The sequence below is a fragment of the Canis lupus genome, chromosome 30, assembly GCF_011100685.1.
Source record: "Canis lupus familiaris isolate Mischka breed German Shepherd chromosome 30, alternate assembly UU_Cfam_GSD_1.0, whole genome shotgun sequence".
NCBI lineage: Eukaryota > Metazoa > Chordata > Mammalia > Carnivora > Canidae > Canis > Canis lupus.
In genome coordinates this window covers 1,327,212-1,347,784 of record NC_049251.1, presented here as the reverse complement: position 1 = coordinate 1,347,784, position 20,573 = coordinate 1,327,212, and the positions used below count along the sequence as shown (strand labels likewise).

General features: G+C 38.7%; 2 protein-coding genes and 1 pseudogene across 4 annotated transcripts in view; 1 reads left to right on the top strand and 2 right to left on the bottom strand.

Moving 5' to 3' along the window:
- AVEN (apoptosis and caspase activation inhibitor) overlaps window positions 1–20,573 on the bottom strand; it is a 176,013-nt gene that overhangs the window by 103,112 nt on the left and 52,328 nt on the right. The window lies entirely within an intron of this gene.
- On the bottom strand, window positions 3–2,338 carry LOC111093348 (annotated as a pseudogene).
- The window catches only part of CHRM5 (cholinergic receptor muscarinic 5), an 85,454-nt gene continuing 66,869 nt past the window's right edge, over window positions 1,989–20,573 (top strand). Inside the window, exons 1-3 of one of the 3 annotated variants that reach the window (XM_038579914.1) lie at window positions 1,995–2,113; window positions 4,316–4,365; window positions 4,650–5,379. The gene's annotated coding sequence lies outside the window, so the exon portion shown is untranslated. Of the gene's footprint in view, window positions 2,114–4,315; window positions 5,380–20,573 lie in introns of all 3 variants that reach the window. The other 2 variants (XM_038579913.1, XR_005381403.1) reach the window with 2 other exon arrangements.

Below are 20,573 nucleotides of genomic sequence, written 5' to 3'. Positions count from 1 at the left end.
GAGATTACAAATATTTAAACTGTCCTAAAGATAAGTAGTAGCTACAGAAGAAACCTTTAACCACAAATCCTACTCACTTAAGAACTAGAGAACATAAAGAGGGGACTTTTCTTTTCTTTATAAAAGCTGTTAGAATTTTGCAAATACTCAAAAACACCTGTAAGCATACTTCTTAGGTATGGACCAAATGTTCATACAAGGATGAATTCTGAGGGTGAAAATAATCCATCTTATTATACAGAAAGGACTTTTTTTTTTTTTTTTTTTTTTTCAGAAAGGACTTTAAAATCCTATGAAGCCTATGAAACTTCTAAGTTGTTTGGTCAAATTTATGACGGAAACAGGAGTTTAGATCAAATATGATGGTTGCAAAAATGGGAGATGGGAATTGAGACATGTGAAAAGAAAACTGCTTTATTATATGCATCAGAGAGAATATAAAGTCCATTTCCCTGAGACACTCACTCCTTTCCCTCATATGGGAGGGGAAGACAGGAAGGGATAAGCCATCTGCCCAACCAGCAACTTGACCAATCAGACATCTGAATAATATTTACAGGGATGACTCAATGCTTTTGGAGAAAAATGATTCACACAATGGCTGAAGTACACCTGCTTTTTTTGGTTTGGAACTCTCCAGGGTCACTGCTTGAGCCACTGCTTGAGTTTTTCTATTCAGTTTATAGTTAGTGCTGGGAGATAAATGATTTGAAATCAAGTCAGGGCTTATACCCAAAATACACTCATAATCTATTAGTCTAGTTTCCTCTACAGCCACTCTGTCACCAACTATACAATGTCCTATAGTAGAAACTGCAGATTTACAAAATGACCACTTAATGTTGATATTGCATTACACATGATCAAGGGCGAAAATTACAGAGATAACTTAGAAAGGAAAAAAGAAGCCTTTTTCCATTCAATTTATCTATATGTAATGGTCACAGTCAGTAATTCTTTATCAAACTTTCAATAAAGCATTTATGTAGGTAATAAAGCACATATATTCCTTGCTCGGCAAGATTTAAGAGAGGACAGGCTTTTAATTTTGGGGCGGGGAGGTGGACTGGCAGTGCCATCAGAGGCTTTATTTGGGAAAAGACACTTGAATTGGCTTTTGGTTGGGGGCATGGACAAGAGGGGGTACCCAGGGCAGTAGACTCCCCCTAAGGGTAGGCTGAGGACTGGGGCTGGACCTTAGGTGGGTCTCTAAGGCAAGGCTCCCCTGCACAGCTCCTTCCCCCAAAGGCTTTATGGGGGCCACAAGAGCAAGGAGGCTAGGAGGGCCCACAGTGGCTTATTCACTTGGGCAGGATGTCAGACTCAGACACCAGCTTCCCATCTCGATCTTCTTCACAACCATGGCTTTGGAGATGCTGCCGCGGCTGAAGGAATTGCCAGGGCCAAAGCTGGACTGGACGGAGCTCTGGCCATAGTTGAGGCCAGGGCTTGTGAGGCCCCCATAAGCCAAGTTCAGGCCACCTGAGTAGCCGCCGGTGGTCTTCGTATGAACACATGTTCATATGTTACGAACTCATGTTCTGCATCCCAGACTCCAGCTGGCTCTCCTCACCCTCCAGCAGCTTGCAGTAGGTGGCAATCTTGATGTCCAGGGCCAGCCTGACCATTCGTGAGCTCCTGGTACTCGCGCAGCTGCCGGGTCATGTCCTGCTTGGCTCGCTGCAGGGCGGCCTCCAGCTCAGCCACCTTGGCATTGGCATCCTTAACGGTCAGCTCCCTGCGCTGCTCGGCATCGGTGACGGCAGCCTCCAGGGCAGCCTTCTAGTTTTTGAGGGCTTTGATCTCAGCCTGGGGGCAGCTGATGCTCCAGTTCATCTCAGAAATGTCCGTCTTCGTGCGACATAAGTCATCCCCATACTTTCCAGCTAATGTCTGCAGCTCCTTGCACTTGATCTGGTACATGGTCTCAGCCTTGGCCTGGCTGCAGTTGGCGATGTCCTCATAATGGGCTTTGACCTCAGCTGTGAAGCCATCCAGGTCCAGGGAGCGGCTGTTGTCCATGGACAGCACCACGGACGTGTCCGAGATCTGGAACTGCGGCTCACAGATCTCCTCTTCATACAGGCTTTTAAAGGGATCATTTGAGTACACAGTAAGTGCTACACAGAACTACCAAACAATTGTGTGCTAACAGGACAGAGAGCAGGGGCCGGAGTCAGGGATGTGCCTCCTTCCAAAAACCTTTGGAGAGCAGTATTCTGAAGCCCTCCATAAAACTGGGAGCATGCTCCCTAGCAATACCTTTGAACCTGGCTATAATCCCCATCCACACTTTTTCAATGGCTCCCCATATTCTGCCTTCCTCATTCTCCTTCATCTAGCTAACCTAAAAGATGGCAAGAGAGAAAGGAGTGGGGGCCCGTGAGGGGCTCACGGGATGAGTGTCTGCCTTTGGCTCAGGGCATGACCCCAGGGTCCCAGGATCCAGGCCCACATTGGGCTCCCCACAGGGAGTCTGCTTCTCCCTCTGCCTGTGTATCTAGCCCTCTCTCTGTATCTCTCATGAATAAATAAAATCTATTTTTAAAAAAATTAAAATAGCTTCTTCATAAAAAAAAGAAAAGAAAAAAAGAAGTGGGATCAAAGAGAAACAAAATCTGAATGAGAATCAATTTCAGTGGGAGACAGCGCAGCACACAGTAATTTCAGGATCCTATACTACTACATTCCTGAAAAAGTTGAGTAGATGGCCAAATGGCTCTACTTTTTCAGAAAGGAACTGAGAGTGCCAGAAAAATAAAAATTCATAGGAAAGGAAAAATCTGATATTAATGTTAAATTATAAAATAATTTCTATGATTATGTGTAATTATATAATATCATAGTCATTGGCCCCATTTGGTTTTTACTTCTCTTTCAGTCTTCACAGAAGTTGAAGTCACATTCATGCTGAAACATGGCTCAGTAATCAATAGTTTGAAACTTGGGCTATTTATTATAACAATGCTCTATTGTGTTTGATAAGGTGAATAAGCAAGATGGTTTTTGTTAGCAATAAAGTAGAATTGACCCTGGGATGTATTTCATCAAATTTGCCCAGCCCAAAAGGTAGTAGCCTCAATAGCTTGGGGACAGAATTTTGAACTACATACCCCAGGACAAATCATGAAAAGCTTGCAAAAAGCAATGGACCTCACCAATAGTCAATCATAGCCACATAAACTCACATTCCTTTTCACTTATTATCTTGCATAATGTTAATGGGGAAAAGGTTCAAGAAAATATCTTAGAGATATGTCCTCTTATGTAGAGATTCATATTGTAAGCATATATGGAAGACTACTCTAAAACTAAATTTTATTTCTTTATCACATGTGATCATCTAAGTTAGTGTCTGAAATTCTAATGCCTAACAACTATAAGTAATACACGGACTTTGTATAGAATCTAATTTTTAAAAAACCTAGGTCAAGAGACAGTTCCTGAGGCATGAAAAACCTGAAGCAGGCTGGACACCATCTGACCCAAAGAATTATTAACAATTAACTCCCAACTTAACTACTGCTCATTATAATTGTTGTTAGGTGCAATAATGGCACAGTGGTCAAAGGGAGAAGGTGTCCATGTGTGCTAACATGCAGAGGGGAATGAGATTTGCTCTAAAACCTCTCATCTAAGAAAAAAAAAAGTTACATGAAGCAAATATGGCAAGAATCTTGGTAATTACTAAATCTGGGTAATGGGTTTATGAAAGTTCATACATTATTTTTTCTTAGTTTTTTTTTTTTTTTTTAAGATTTTATTTATTTATTCATGAGAGACACAGAAGCAGAGGGAGAAGAAGCAGGCTCCATGCAGGGAGCCTGATGTGGGACTCAGTCCGGGAACTCCAGGATCACACCCTGAGTTGAAGGAAGATGCTCAACCACTGGGCCACCTAGGCGTCCCTTTTTCTTAGTCTTGTGTAAGTTTGAAGTTGTTTGTGATTTTAAAAAACATTTTAAAAGCATTTATTGTCTAGAAATACCCCTAAAAGGACTCTATGAAAGGATAGGAAAAGGAAAAAAATCTTGCATTACATAAAAAATGAATTACAAACATCATAAAATTGACAGTTTTAGATCTAGTCTTTTACACAGCTACTCAGAATTCCATCTAATATTTTTAAATAAAGATGCTGCTAAAATTTTATACTAAATGATGATTCATAATGTTCTATTCCAAAGCAACAAAAGGCATGTGCCCAAAAGACACATAAAAACAGGTGTGCCTCTCACAAAAAGCAGCCTTTTCCCTGCTACAAATTTGTAAAAGCTCGCAATATATTTTTCTTTTTAAAATTGTCCTTCTTTAGAGAAAACGATGAAAAACCAGCTCAGCAGAATGTCTGCAAATAATGCAAAGGTAAAATACAGAGTCCTTTCTTCCAGCCAAAAGGACGAACAGGGGGGAGAATAAATGAACATTTTCAAGAGCTTTTTGGAACCTTATTCCAACTTCCCCTCTGCTCAGCTCTCGTCTTCTTGTGCAAGATCGTCACTTAACTGTCTGTCAAAACAAATCTTGCCTATTCTACCTGGACCACATTCCAACCTGCAGCTCTTCTGAATTCCCTTCACAACAAGCTGCTCAGAGAACACCTATCAGACTGAATGCGCTCATCTGCTCCCTTCCTTGTTTCCTTTCAGGGCACATTGCTGTCCATCAGGAGAAGTAATTAATGGGTTTATTATGTATGGAAGCGTCATCCCTTCAGTTTGCTGTCTGGTCTGAATAGCTCCTATCAGCTCTTCATTCATGCCAAGGATGCTCACTGTCCGGAGAGATGATACCTCCTTCGGGTTTTTCCCTCCCTCCTCACAAGCCAGCGTACCAGAACTATGTGTTGCAGAGGTGCAAGGAAGGCAGAAGAAACCCCCTCGTCCTCTACAAAAATGAAGCCAAAGGACTGAAAAGTTGGTAGAGGAAAGCCAGAGAGTGCCAGAGAAGATCTGGGCTTCAGGTCAGCATAATTTTTTAAAGCAACTTGATCTGGGGGCATGTGTAATTCTGAACGATGGACAGCAGAACTTTTCCAGAAGGTAAAGACATCTACACAAAGGGCCCAGATTTCTCAATGAATTTTTAATAAGTTCTGAACACTCAAGTTGTCTGTGGTCAGATCAACTGCTGGTATTGGATAAGGAAAGGCAAAAGTCACCCTCTATCTCTATGATCCTGTCCACATGGAACCTTCATCTATCGCGTGCTGTCTTAACTGATGCTCCAGGATTACCAAGAATACAGCTCGAGAGACATTGCAAGAAACCACAGTGGTGAACGAAAACACGCAGGCAAAGTAGAAAAGGATTTCAGGCACCGAAGCTTACTATTTCCAGCCAGAATTAGATTACTGAGCTTCAAACACACCACTGCCAGGTAAGATTTAATTTTATAATGTTACTTTATATCCTGACAACTGAAACTAACGTGCTGATGCTGTGAATGAGCCAGCAGATCTGAATTTCATGTGATCCTCCCTTTTAGCTTTATGCAGATCTGAGCCTTCTGAGGTAAACACTTGCTTTTACTTATGCTGCATAAACTACTCATTCGTCACTAGATTAAAACAGCCCCAAAAATCGCATTCATTTTTCACTAGATAGGTCCCATCTTTATCTTCATTTTTTAAATCCCAATTTTGTTTTATTTAAGAGCTTGAAAAAAAATGCATGAAGAGAGCCCTGAATGGGGCACAAGAGCCATTCACAGATGCTATATACCAAACATATTCAAATGAAATTGGTTTCCCAGGGCATTTGGTAAAACAAAGAAATATTAATGCATTTTTAATATTTCTATTAATGCAAGAGAATAAAGCTCAGTAACTGATTTTTATCATTACAAAACAAGAAAAGCTGTGATATCACTCTCATTCACACCAGAGAAAAACAATCTCTAGCAAACTATGGTATAGCACTGCAGTGAATGGGATTAATTTACCCTAATAGTACCGGGCAGATTGTTGTAACAGACTAAATAAGGACATTTTTCTGATTTAACAACAGAACAAAAAGATGTCGGGTATTTTAATACCTCAAAAGCTTTAACTCAGATCAATGGTCCAAGGAGCAAAATATAAAAATCTACTGGAGCCATCAAAGAATTTTAAAGGGTATAAGTGCCTTTTAGAAATTCCCTACAAATTACTCTGTAATGAGACTTCCAGAGACTGTCTTTTATATATATATAATATATATTTAAAAAAAAACAGAAAAGATAGTCAGATTTTTAATTCTCTACATAGATATTGGGCAAAATCCAAGTATATTAGTTTGCATATAGATTCAACAGGAAAAGTTCAAATCTTAATCTTTTTACAAAGAAGCCCTAAAATAAATAATACATTTCTATTACCTTAGAAAACAAGAGATAAAAGAAACAATAGAAGCATATCACACCTAACAATAGATATGATCTGATACTACAAGGAAAGTTATCAGAAGTAATTCAGTGCCTGTCTAAAAAAAAAAAAAAAAAGTCAAGTTTGAAATTTTTCTCTTCCATTTCACAAAAGTCTTACTTTTTTTAAAGCCTAATTAATAGAGTGAATTACATGATCTCTTCACTCTTCAGAACTATCCATAAAGAACCTTAAGTAGCCTCTTTTGCATCTGAATTCATTACAGAATTTACTTATCATTTTCCAGTACCAAGGAAAGCAGCAATTTACATACAGTGATGGGATAATGTGCCAGTTTGTTTCAGAGAAAAATCTTCATTTCAAAATACTTCCTTTGTATACCAGCCCTAATTTAAAAATATTGGTTTTTACCTACATCCAGACTTACCTGAACCCTTAAGGATTCTTTTCATCTTTTTTATCCTTATTATGATATCATACTTGGTAACTGACATGCTTAGAAAATAGGCCTATGTTTTATAAGTGAAAAATATCACTGTTTCACCTCAATAATTAAGGAGTCCTTTTTTTTTTTTTAATTAAGTTGGGCAAAAAAAAGGAGATTCACAACATTATGCTCAAACCATTTGCTTCCAGTAAACAGAACTGAAAGGGGCATAAAATTACACTCATGAAGTCTAATGGATTTTATTTACTCACTGGAAAGTACACCAGTTTGGGGACTCTGCTTCTATGACTTCTGATGACAATGATGGACAAACAGATACTATCCTCAGCTTCAGTCCCAATTTATTTTTGTTTTCCTTCCTATCTAAATCAAGGGCTTTTTTCTCTGTAATAATGCATTCTGAATAATAATTACTGAGGTTTAAATAACAGCTTTCAAAAAAAAAAAAAACATTCTACAGTAATTTGGGATAATCTACATTTTCCTCTTCATTTTAGTGAAAAAAGTGAAGGCAGCACATTTACTACTTTTAAACACATTATTTGTTAATGATGTGCTGAAATATTGAAAATTGCTTCAAAGCCAGCATCTCACGAGTACAAATAGATAAGGAATTTTATGCTTTTAGATACTAGATTAAGATTAAGATTTGGATTATTTATGGGAGTTTTTCCCTTTTGTTAATAGATTTAATAATTAAAGAGATTTTGAATATTCTTAGGAAGTATTTGGTGATTGCCTAATTGTTTCTATAATTTAGAATGTATTTAATGCTCACATATTATGTAAAAGTATTATATTATAAAAGTAACATGATTGTGTTATGTTGGATTCTTTCATAGAAATGAAGCAAATATTAGCAACCATATCTTTACAATTATATCTATTAGTATATTCATAGATTCTGCTCACTTCAAATCATTCAAAAGCTATAAACTTTTGGCTTACACCATGAGAACATAAAAGTCATACAGGTCAAAATAAAGTATATCCATTTAGTGTCTCTGTTGACTTTTTTTTTTTAGACTGGTATGTCATCTTTGTCTGAAATAACAAGCAACATAATTTTGCATGTGAAATTAGGAATATACCTAAAATTTATTCTTAAGTGAAAACATTTAACTTAACGGGACTGGCACTACACAATATTTTTAACTCAATTAAAAAAAAAAAAAAGCATTTACTGATACCTGCATTATTTTAATTCTCAAATTTTGACTTAGAATTTCTGAATGAATTTTTCTCATTCCAGTGCAATGGTAAAGTTTTTCAAGCTTAAGTCAAAAGGGTATCTCAACTAGCCAATGTATTTGTTCCTCCTCATGGTTAACTTTCTTTATGAATAGATCGAATTTGAATAAGGATGATGGTTCATCATGGAGATTTATCTCCTCTTGGGTTTCTTCCTGCTGAGAGAGAATAATCTTTGGTTTTATGACATCACAAGTCTATAGCTGGGGAAGTGGCTGTGATATCAAACAGATGATTATATCCTTTCAGTGTGAACAAGCTGCAAAGAGACAAGAGCACTGTCTTTTCAAGTCATGTCACAGAGACACTAAAGAGACACATGACAGAAACCGAATTAGAGAAGGATGCTTTCATTGCATTTGTCACTTTTACAGCATCAACTACTCAAGATGAAAGTGCCATTTCATAGCTTACTTCATTAATAATTGAAAAGAGGAAGTAAACATTGTGTTAATAAAACTCACAGATGATAAAATGGAAGTAAGGAAAGTAGCAGTAAGCAACTGTACAATGATGGAAAAGGAATGTAGAGAATCAGGGAGAACTGGTGCAAAATTTCACCCTGGTCCCCAGAGAAATACTGACACTACTCTCGAAATGGTAATGAATTTCTCCAAATGAGCAAGGGACTCCTAAGTTGTACAGTGATCTCATGACATAAATTAATTAGTTCGTGGCACAAAAAATAGTATGATAACATGCAGGCAGGGAGGGGTTGGTGATCCTTTTAAGAAAACTTAGTTCATAAAATAAAAGGAATAGCTCTTTAATAAGCAGAATTGCTGTGTTCTATCAGTCAGCAAAAATTTGCAAAAATAAAAGTACATTGGGACTTAGGGCTCAACAAAGCAGACATCATGAGAGCTCCTCTTACAAACACACGTACATAGATGGACCATCTCTCCTCTACCTCTTAGGCAGCTCTAGCTGCAAAGGACAAATCAAAACCACCAATTCTTCTACGTTGAACACATGTGTAATTTAACCCTGATGAGGTGCAATAGCCTCGATGCAAAATACCCATCATTTGTGTCTTAGCCTCCTAGGTTCACAGCCTATATATAGATTTTAAAAATGGTAACTCCATGAATAACTACAAGCCAAACTGACATTTGTCACCTACAGTTACAGTTTGCTTGAAACAATGGTGTATTAGAGAATTATTAAAGCATTTATACAGTCTTATGTACTGGATAATAACTACCAGTTTATTGTCAACAGTTGTTTGAAGATCCTGCTATCCTCCATGTTGCACATGGTATTGGAGGCATTAGTAAAATAATTCAAGAATCCAGATCAATCAGAAAACATTACCACTTTCACAGACCATAGCTTGAGGTTACTCTGTTGGTATCAGAATACATACACCTTCCTATTTACTGCTTATTACTATATACATGCTGCATGGAATAATGTGCCCTTTGGGTGGCAAAAGTCAGTTTCCAGTTCAATTATCCCAGTAAGAATGAAGCTGTCCAAAAGGATCTAAATTGGCCTGTTAAAAAGTGATTACAGAAGATTTTGAATAAGAATTTTGCAAGAGAAATTGAAAAGATACTAACTACAGTCAGCTTTCTGATTCATTCAAAGAGTAGGGGAAGTGACATACTTAAATATTTTACATTTATTCTGTGTTCTCTCTGTGTGAAAAATGAAAAGAATAAATCTATGCAAGTACATAGCCAAATTTCCCTTGAGCTTAAAAGCCATGGTATCATCAGATTAATCTGTTATATCTATGTCAACAATGATGATCTCTTTCAAACCAGGAATAAAGGCTAAAGCCTATGCTGCACAGCATCCTCATGATAGAATCCAAAGTAAGAAAGTGTCCAACGAGGCCAGCATTGCTCTAGAATTCATCCACGTGTGCTGGGATGCAGCCAAGATGCAGCCAGCTACTGTCTCTAGAAGTACCGAGGGCATGTGGACAAATGGCTTTATTGAGTCTGGTTTAATCTTAAGATTTTTTTTGAGCTTTGGCATCCTCTTTTCTTTTCGTTTCCTTTTTTGTTTTGTTTTTTAAGCAGTGATACATTGTTTCAAACAAGATCTTAGATAAAACCTCAAGACATAAAACACATAAAAGACACAGAGCACATAAACTTGGTTGGGTCCAGATAGAAAGCACAGAGCCCTGCTGGCTAGAAAACTCCTTTTCACCCCATCTCTCCTAATGCTCTTTCCTCTCTATGCTTCTTGGAACAATCCTAAGGTAGATTTGTTGTAATTGTTCTGCCATCTAGAGGAGCTACAAAGGTATTCTTTGCTATTTTAACACATGCATTCGATTCCATACAGACATTGCCAAATAGTCTGACTCCTGGCTTGAGTTATGTCAAGCAGTAGCTTTTTCTAACCCAAGTGGGCACAGGCAGGCTGCAAAACACTGCTGCTTAGACGTGCACAATGCCACTCCATTATTCTGTTGTCTCAACAATGATCAAGAAACCAAGATCTAAGTTTGAAATTAATTACAAGTAGATAAACAAGGATTAAACATCTATAATTTGGAATGCCTGGCTGGCTCAGTCAGAGTCAGGAGTTTCAGTGTCCCCACTGGGTATAGAGTTTATTTTTAAAAAATAATAATAAAACGATTAAAATAAATTCATTCTCCTATTCTTTAAAAAAAAAGAAAGATTAAACATCTATAATTTTGGTTAGAATATCCCAGAAGCAACTAAAATTAACAGCTCAGAAAATTATACGCAGTCAAGAAGGCATGGAAATGAAACAAGAATTTGTCATAATAGGAGGAGTGTCTACTGCTATGACTCAAACACTGCGCTGTCTATGAACGTCTGGAAAAGAGACTTATCTGAGTGATTCGCCTCCAAGTATCTAGAGCTTTAGGTTAAAACCCAACCTATAGAAGCCTCAGTTTTCCCAACTAAGAAGTGAAAGATTTGGACCAAATGCTTCCTAAAGTGGTCTTCAGAGTGAGCATTCTATGCTGCCTTTTGAAGAATGAGGAAAAAAGACACCAAAGATGCAGAACACACCAGCTTCACTCAACTGAAAGCAGCTAATCTGGCACGCTAGGGAATCATAAAGGGCAGTGCAGAGAGGCAAGGGGCAACTTAAGTAATCAAGAAAAAAGCAGCTCACATGGAGCTGTATTATTTTTCCTTATGAACGCTGGTCAGTAGGATAGCAGGAGCAACACAGGAGATTTTAAACTGGAATTAGAAGAAACTATTGAAGGGAACACTAACTTGTTCTAGGTAGGACTTTGTTATGTAATGACAAACTATTCTCTGGGTTTCAAAACAAGAAACTCCTTTTTTGCTATAATTTTGAGTGTTAAAAAAAAAAAGCTTAAAGATAACAGGGAAGAAAATTTAAGATATTCTGGCTGAATTAGTGTTTGTTTGTTTTTCCAATGACACTATAGTAAACAAGTATGGCTCATCACAACCAGGCAGAGAGGAGAGGAAGTACTAGGATATCAAACATGCAGAGCTGAAGATACAGGATTTTAAAGTTACATCGGGAGCAGCAAATTCTTATTTAGAAATTATACTGCATAGCTGACAGACATTCACACTCCTACACAGTAGGTATTTAATAATGTCTTTTTTGTTAGCAGCATACCCTTCAAGTACCAGTGCACTGGGAATGGTACAACTTGACAAGATCTTACTGAGCAGCCTGTTCTTAAATGATTTCACTTTACCTATTGCTTTACTTCTAGAAAGGTGCCCTGGTATAGTCCTACACATGGACACTCCAGTAGACTGCCTCCCAAGCAACGTTCCCTCCAATTTCTCCATCTGTGGCCTGATGGCCAGATACAATGTGAGCACAAGATAGGAATCTTAAATGTTCACATATAGGTTTCCTGGGAGCGGTACCAGGAGGGCAGACAATACATACATGAGTAGAACATAAAAGCCTCGGGCATTACAATAGCTCATCAAGAACTTAAATGGGAAAGAAAAGGGAAAAAAGAGGCAGAGGTCTAAAGATAAGACTTGCCCCACACCCAGCCCATTTCTCATCATCTCTGTGCACTGAGAGCCCAAAACTACCTCCTGCTCTAAGTCAAGGTATGGGCAATTTCCTTAGCTAGTTCCAAAATCCCATTCATACCATATGCAAAGCAGATCATCAAGGAAAGTTACTAACTTGCAATACCATTGACATTATATATCACATATAGTTAAATCTACTCAACCCTAAAAAATGTTATCACTAGAGCCTCCAGTCAAAACTCAAAAAAGACTAACCTGGGGTTCAGAAACACTTTGCAAATAAGTACTCTCTACCCTAAAATCAGAATCCTCAAATTGAAAAAACACTCCATGGGCTACTGAGGTTACCCTGGGTTTATGCATGTCTACACAATCACAAATTCTAAGGCTCCTCCAAGTTCTGGCAGCAATCCCTCTTGGTTTTTTCCCCAGGAGTATGGGGAGAAGATATCTAAATAAGAATCCAATAGGTAATGTGAAAAATATTAAGGACAGTGCTGCCTTGTCACGTTTCCTAATATAAAGCAGATGAATTTCATGTATACATACACAGCATATACAGCTTAACACAAAGTAATTTCTTTGCTTGAGATAATAATTACCAGCCGTCAAGGAAAACTAATTTCTATCTTAGAGCTCCTGAGTACTTCTGTCATAATACAAGTCAGATCAAATGAGTCCGTATTCTCTCTTCCAGGGTTTTCAGTTTTACACGACACAAGTAGCTAGTAATAAGGGTAATGTTTCCACTCTCATCACAAGATCAAAAGGTGCCAAACTATCCAAAAAGGTTATTGTGTTTTAAAGTAGCCAAAAGGTGTATGTCTGTGTGTGTGTTGTTATTTTACTACAAAGTGGGGCAGCGGGAAATAACTATTCTCAAACAGTGAAACAACTCATTTTTTACACAATCTACCAACAGAGCCTAGTGCTGCACAGCCAGTGGTGTGTAGAAAGCAACAGTTCAGTGTAAAGAATAATAATGGACAAATGACAGATGGACAAATATTCATACTATGGTTCCATCCTATACTCTTTATGTGACATTAGGCAAAATATCTAACTTCCTTAAATTTAATCTGCCTCATCTGGAAACTTGTCTAATGCTGTTCTTACAAGGTTACTTGGAAATTAAAATGTTCTACGTGAAGTACCAAATACCCAGCCAGATGCTCCATAAATAAAAACAACTGTAACCCATCTGTTTATGCCTGTATCTCATCTACCCCCAGCCCGGCAAAGTAAGATGGTTACAGTTATTCCCTTATTCGCCTAACCCAGAAGTTGGCCCTAATAGATTTCACGACAATGTTGCATTCTCCATTGCCAACTGCTACAAGATAACTCCCTCTGCACTCAGGCCCTATCCCCTCCCCACATAAACCCTACTCTGAGGACCCCAACAACTAGTAACACTGTACTCTGGGGAGGGGAGTAGGAAATAAAGTGAAAATATTTCTGAGAATAGCTCATTGCTAAAATCTGTTCTGGAGCAAAGAAATAACATATAGTCCAAAAGCCAAATCTCAGTCACAATGATCAAATGCAATTGGACTACAAACCACTAACAAATCTCAATCATATTTTTTAAGGATTTTACAAAATGTTTTAAATGCTATAAATCCTTAAGCATATCTAGCACTGCACCAAATACTACTACTCCAGACTTTCTATTACCAAACTCCAATATCTAAACAAAGATATGCTTAGATAACAGGGCTTCTGAAGCACCTGGGTGGCTCAGTGGTTGAGTGCCTCCTTTTGGCTCAGGTCGTGACCCGGGGGGCCTGGGATCAAGTCCCACATCAGGCTCCCTGCTCCTGCTTCTCCCTCTGCCTGTGTCTCTGCCTCTCTCTATCATGAATAAATAAATTCTTACAAAAAAAAAAAAAAAGATTATGGGGTTTCTAAGAACAATAAGGAATAAATGTCATGATGTTTCTCCCCTTATGAATCATAAAAACACATCTCTCTGGACCAGCCTGTTTGGACAACACTCCCTCCCTAATGGCTACCCTAGAATTATCCCAACTTCCGAGGGAGATAAGCCAAATAAATAGTTGGTATGTGCGGAGATGGGTACAGGCTCACTGAAACATGCCTCCTTCTCCTCTAGCAACTCCTGCAGGGGTCTTTTGGAAAGCTGTACCTTCTGATTGCAGGGGACACTGTGATATTGCATAAAAGACACAACTTTAAATGAATCTTTTCTGACCAGTGGATATTAGACATGTGCATACAAGTCACTTGGAATGCAGCTTATCATTCACATAGATGCACCCACACATGTACCTTCTTACTTGGTAGCCAACAAATACCAGGAAATAAAATTAGCATTTTGTAACTGATTAATGACAAATAAATCAAAAGTCAGTTACTGCTGTTTTACCTCGTTTCACAAATGTACCTTCATTAACCCTATCTGTTTAATACAAATACAACTACTCCTCAAAAAAAATGGACACAAGGGTCAGTGACACAGAAATAGTGTCATTTAAAATTTACATTTATATAAACATGTATAGCTCTGCAAGAAACCATAAATGAAAAAGGTCAAGTATACGGTCATTACAGCTTCACCTCTTATCTCAAGCAATTCTTGGCCTCATTCTTAGAGAACCAGTTCCCCCAAACCCTTAAGGAGAAAAAAAGATAACTGCAGGGCCTCAAAATATTTCCCTTAAAATATTTTTAATTTATTGCCATTGCTTTAACTTGCACACAAAATTCCTGGATATTCCCCTCTCTAGCAGGTAAAGCTTAATTCCCACCCCCTTGAGTATGAGTAGGAGCTAGTCCCTTGCTTCTAGTGAAGAGAATGGTAAGTAACCTTATACTGGAAAAACTTAGCAGATATCATCTTAATCAAGTGATCAAAGTTAATGTTGTTAATAATAAGCCAAAAGTTGGGATATCACGTGTCCACTAATATGACACAAGAAAGGTACACGTCGGGATCCCTGGGTGGCGCAGTGGTTTGGCGCCTGCCTTTGGCCCAGGGCTCGATCCTGGAGACCCGGGATCGAATCCCACATCGGGCTCCCGGTGCATGGAGCCTGCTTCTCCCTCTCCCTCTGCCTGTGTCTCTGCCTCTCTCTCTCTCTCTCTCTCTCTCTCTCTCTCTCTGTGACTATCATAAATAAATAAAAATTAAAAAAAAAAAAAAAGAAAGGTACACATCCTCATCCCCCAAATTTATAACTACCATCTAACCATGAGAAAACATGGTTGGAACCCAAATTGATGACATTCTACAGAATACCTAACCACTATTCTTCAAAGTGTCAAGTCCAGAAAAGATGGAAAAATTAACAGAAAGTAAGCAGTTAAATAAATGCAGTTTGGTATCCTAAGTTGGAATAGAAAAAGAACACCAGTGGAGGCAGGGAGGGCGGGGTACGGGGGAAAGTCTGTAATATAACAATGTTAATTTCTTATTTTTGATAATGGTACTATGGTCATGTAAGGTGGTAATGCTAAGAGAAGCTAGATGAAGGGTATATGGAAATACTGTGTACTATCTTTGCAACTCTCCTGAAAAATCTAAGCAGTATTAGAAAATAATAAAAAGCCCCCCAAAATAAGTGGTCCTTCATGTCACTTAGTAGTAAATGAGTTCACATACAAGACATTCTACAACTCAACCGCTTTCCTCATTTGCTGAAATAGATTCCTGTCAGGCTACAAAGTGAGGTGCATGTCACTGAAGCTTATCTTCTTAGGACTTCAGGTCTTACAAAGGAGACAACTCTAATTAATAGCAGACACATGGACCTTCTGATGCACTACATCACACTCAGTAACCATAAGCAACGGCTTAGTCATCCATCCTGCAGGCTTCAGACTTGTGAACCCTGTGCTGGGTGGTACGCCATATGCTAAAGATGAAAAGAGCTACCCTCAACAGACATACAGTCTAGTATGATCAGTTTAAGAGCCATGCGCTCAGGAAAGCCTCCCTCACCTTTCCAAGCTGAACTGGGTGCTCTCCCTGGCCTGGCCTGCAGTACTCCGTGCCTCTTAAGTCAAACTGATTGTTCATCCCTCATCTCTGTCACCTCACAAGTGGCATTTGCCAAGAACTACTCAGGAGCTGAGAGCTTATCTTGTCTGAAAGATAGAAAGTTAGCCTATCACTGCCTCACGGATGCTGGTAGAAGACAGGAGACTCCTGGATCACACACCAAGGCTTTGGTTGTTCTTGGCAAAAGTAGTAGCCTAAGCTCCATGCTCATCTGCACTGGTTCCCTTCACCTCTCCATCCCAGAGGGCGATTTCAAAGTCACATCGTGCAAGCACCATAACACAAGCTACAGACTGCGTTACAAGAAAGGAACTAAGCTTAGGAGAGTCACTGCTCTTACAGTGATTGGAAGCAAGCCTGAGCATTGTCTGGGGGACACGTTACCCCAATTTGCATGGCCGCTGCTGCCCAAGGCAGAGAGTGCTCAGGGCCCTGCTTTCTTGACACAACCATCAAGAATACACAGGATTGCTCAGGACCTATGGTGGACTCCCAACAATATCCTTTATGGCAAGGAGTATGTTTTAGACATTTCTGTGCTCTCAGCACCTGGAATGATATCCAACATGCTGCAGGGGGTGCTGAACGAGGGCCCGGACGCTGAATCTGAGGCCAGAGACAACTCTTCCATACTGTGACCATATACCGAGTAACTTAACCTTTAAGTTCCATCCTCAGTTTGTAGGAAATGTTCAATAATAGAAGCTCAAGGAATGTTAAGTGAAAGAATGATCACCAAGAATTATTCTATCTCTAAAGCTGGAAGTTTCTACAATTCTCTAAACAGTAGAATGCCAGAAAGCCCAGTTGCCTGATTGTCTCTGACAGATGTGCCTCATGTAGTACTCCCATTGCAGAGATAGAAATCCATGATAACAAACTTAGCATTCTGTTAATTCTACTTAAAGTTACTCATGATAACCTCAAATTGCACTATAAATTTTTATGAAGATTTAACTCTATATAAACAGAAGACACAGGAGCACCTGGGTGGCTCAGTCAGTTAAGCGTCTACCTTTGGTCAGGTAATCCCAGGGTCCTGGGATCAAACACCACATTGGGTTCCCCACTCAGCAGGGAGTCTGCTTGCCCCTCTGTCCCTCTCTCTACTCATGCTCTCTCTCAAATAAATCATTTTTTTTAAATAAACAGAAGGCACAAACCTCTATGACCACAGATTTCGAAAAGTATATACTAAAACCACATAAATTATCTACTTAGCTAGCAAGCAGTGGATGAAGAGATGAAGAAAACAAATTTTCTAAAACTTCAGGATTTTAAAAGACCGGGGTGGGCAGCCCCAGTGGCTCAGCGGTTTAGCGCCGCCTTCAGCCCAGGGCATGATCCCAGAGACCCGGGATCAAGTCCCACGTCAGGCTCCCTGCATGGAGCCTGCTTCTCCCTCTACCTGTGTTTTCTGCCTCTCTCTCTCAATCTCTCTCTCTCTCTCTTTCTGTGTCTCTAATAAATAAATGAAATCTTTTTAATTTTTTAAAAAATAAATAAAAGACCGGGGTACCATTATAAAAATGGAATGTTCCCTTCCGTGTACAATATGCAGGAGGCAACATTTAAGGGGTAGTGAGGACCGAGAGGCTCTCTACCAAGTTCCTTTTGCAAGTGCCAAGTAGACACCTAAGAGGCAGATTTAATTTTTTTTATTTTTTTTAAAGGTATCTTTATTTATTTTTTTTATATATATTTTTTAAATTTTATTTATTTATGAGAATGCACAGAGAGGAGAGAGAGAGAGACAGAGATGCAGGCAGAGGGAGAAGCAGGCTCCATGCACGGGGAGCCCGATGTGGGATTCGATCCCGGGTCTCCAGGATCGCGCCCTGGGCCAAAGGCAGGCGCCAAACCGCTGCGCCACCCAGGGATCCCTAATTTACACAAGGAATGCACACCACAAATTATGGGAAGCAGTATGCTGACATCCTTAGTATTCTTTCTGAAATATGTAGCACAGTCAGTAAATTAGCAGTACATATTGATATTTCATTTACAGCAGTTCCATTCTCAGCTGAAAATTCTGAAATCAATATAGTATCCTCATAACAAATCATGTGAAGGTACTCTTTCCATCCCATTTGAGGTATGACAACATACTAGGAACACATGACACGGTTTCCTATAGGTGTTTTAATCTTTTTTTAAATGATTTTATTTATTTAAGAGAGAAACAGAGTGAAAAGAGCAGCAGAGAGAGAAAGAGAGAGAGAGAGAGACAAGCAGACGCCCCACTGAGCACAGAGCCCAATACTGGGCCCATCCCAGGACCCTGAGACATGACACAAGCTGAAATCAAGAGTTGATCCCTTAACACACTGAGCCACCCACGCATCCATTGATCTTTTGAGTATACCACCTTTCAATTAGAAAAGGGACATTTAAAGCGGGGTTTTTTTCCATTTAAAATATCAAATTAGTTTATGATATTGGCTTTTCTCTTGCTGCAACAATGTTGAGGACCGTCAGCTTTTCTCCCTTGGCATGCTTACATAGCATATTCTACTGACAGCTTGCTTCTTTGCCTATAAAATAATGACTTGTGTATGGCACTTTATAATTTTTCAGATAATTCTCCATGATCCTCACAACCACCCTGTACTAAAGCAAGGCAGGTATTATTTCTCATACACAGCTTTTAAAAAAAAATTTTTTTTAAAGATTCCAAGAGTTTCAGTCCTTCAAGAACATGTACTAAGTGACAAACAGAACCAAGACCCAGATCAGCTGACATCCATCAGTTAAGAGCTCCTTCCATTCTACTACCTGAATACACTTACTATGTTTATTACACTTCAGTTACTAGAATAGATGACTTTACTAACACAGTCTTAAGGATTATTAACCTTAATTCATAGCCTCTGAATTCATGTGTCTCACACTTTTTATAATAAAAGAGATTCTACACTGACCTTCATTAAAGACTTTGCCAAAATAACTTTTATTCTTTTATTAGTATTATTAAAGATTTATTTATTTTAGAGAGTGCACGCATGCAAGTGTGGATGGTGGCAGAAGGACAGAAGCTCAAGCAGACTCCCCACGCACACAGAGCCTGATGCAGGGCTCGATCCCAGTACCCATAAGATCATGACCTGGGCCAAAACCAAGAGTCACACACTTAACCGACTGAGACACCCAGGTGCCCCTCTTTTTTTATTATTACTACAGTAGCCTTTATTATAAAACTTGGACTTTCCCCATTCTACTTTTGAATACTTTACACAAATCATTCTATTAATAATCAGCCTTAATCATATTGACATGATGAAACCTTACATACCAGTTTTATATCAAAATTTCACCATCAAGTAATCTAAATATATTACTGTAGTATCAATTATAGTTAGGAGGAGGAGGGTAATTCTCTCTAGAGCAAGTAAAGAGAATTTACCAACTTCCACTTAATAGAACATTGATCATGAGCCTTTATTTGCTCTGCTTCCCCAAACCTCCTTTAAACGATTTTTTTTAATGAAGTATGGGTCCATAAGAATAAACAGAGACAGCAGCAGTTGAGAGGAATATGCAAGACACTATTAGAATGTAGCACGCAGATTTAAGGATGCAGCTAGTTAGACATTTAGCAACAGAACAGTATCAGGAATACCAAGTCAAATTCAAAAAGATTCACTAATATTCTCTCATTAAGATATTTCTAGTAAGAATAATCTAGGTTGTCTAATAATCCAATGGCCCCACTCAGTGGGATGAGGACCAGAAAGGCAGCCACAGTAGCCGAAAGTGGTGTCTGTGACAAAATGGCTACTCTGGAATCAAAATCTGTCATCAAATCAAGTATTATTTTAGTGACTTTAATTTGCCACAAAACAAGGTTTTAAAAGGGACAGATCACACTGGATGGAGGCAGATTCCCCTGGAGATGCTAAAATCCAACAGGTGGAGGTGCCTAACAAGAGATTTTAATATAATGGAAGCACTAAGCAAATCAAAGACAAAACTTACAGAATCAAAGTAAAGCTAACATTAGAAGCTCTCCACACAAACCTCTGATGAGTATAAAATGTCTCTCCAATGACTGAGGAGTATTAAAAATGATGTAAAAACAGATCCATGTATATGAAAGGATTTCCAGCTGATGCAATCCTTGGTGACATAAAGGATTAGAAGATAAAGGTCAAGCACAAAATATTCAAACAAAAACAACATTACACAAAGCATGAAGGGATCAATATTTGCAGGGTCTGACAGTACTGAATTGGTTAAGAAGTTTATAGAGACACCGGCCAAAAGCATAAAGACCTACAACTTTTCAAGGAAGATACTGTGGGGAAAAAAAAAAAGAACAAAGAAAAATGATAAGGTGTAAGCTAAATTAAGAAACGAACAAGAAGAAAAACCAAAGTGCTATAGACACTAAAATGAAATGTCTAGAAAACTGAATGGTGAAATTTTGGGATGACTTCAATGATCAGACCTGGTTGAAAAGATCCACACATCCTCTTCTCAAATCGTGGAGAAAGAAAAAGGATAGACATT